Genomic DNA, 972 nt, shown 5'->3' with positions numbered 1-972 from the left:
CAAATAACGTGTGAAAAATTAGCACTGCAAAAGAAAATCGTGATTTCGAATAACTTCCACGCAAAATTTACGTCTCCTCTCAACATCAAAGGACGCTGTACTAACGTACTTTGTGTTCAAAATGCTTGAAAATGTTTCTAACGACATCTATTAGTGTATTAGAGAAGTTAGAAATCGAATGGTAAGACATAATGCTGTACCCGACAAGCAGGTGTCGTATTTACCGCAGGTAGTCGTTTCGGAGCAGTCGGGAGGGGTCGAGAAAGAGCTCGAAATTTCAATGAAAACGATTTCTGGCAGATATAAAACCGTTTGTCTCTTATTCTAGAGGGTTCAAAGGATTTTTTAAGCCAATAAAAAAAGAATCGATTTTTTGAAATTTCTACTGTGGTGTAACCCCTTAAGAAATTGACCAATCACAATCAAATTTAAGAAGAATAATCGACTGTGATTGGTCAATTTCTTAAGACTTAAAGCTTACTATACCTATTGTAGATCGGGACTAATGGATCCATGGACGTAGTACACATAGGGTTACACGACATTTTTCCGAAAATTATAGCATGTTCGACTGGCTTTGGGTTAACCCACTCTAGGTTATTCAGCCTACGTTTATTGGTCGAACAAGTACTTATAAGTTTTATGATTGGCTAGTAGAGACTTATGACGTCATTAATCGCTCTCGGAGCAATTAACCCAAGGCCAATCGAACACGCTATTAGATAGGAAAATGGTGGTACCAACAAAAACCCCTAGGCAATAATTTCTGCGAATTAGTGACATTATTAAAGTAGCAAGTCCATGAATTTTGCGGAGTCGTTTGACATATGCATGTATATGTGTCGAATAACAAACTGTCACTAATCCGCGGAAATTAAAATTGTGTTGTCTAGAGGTTTTTGTCGGTACCAACATTTTTCCATCTAGTTTTCGGAAAAATGTCGTGTAACCATGGGTTTGCACCCTGACGCG

This window comes from Odontomachus brunneus, unplaced genomic scaffold, assembly GCF_010583005.1.
Source record: "Odontomachus brunneus isolate Ranch 3 - 2012 unplaced genomic scaffold, Obru_v1 Obru_scaffold_096, whole genome shotgun sequence".
Taxonomy (NCBI): Eukaryota; Metazoa; Arthropoda; class Insecta; order Hymenoptera; family Formicidae; genus Odontomachus; species Odontomachus brunneus.
The sequence above is the reverse complement of the archived record's forward strand: the minus strand, read 5'-3'. Positions refer to the sequence as shown.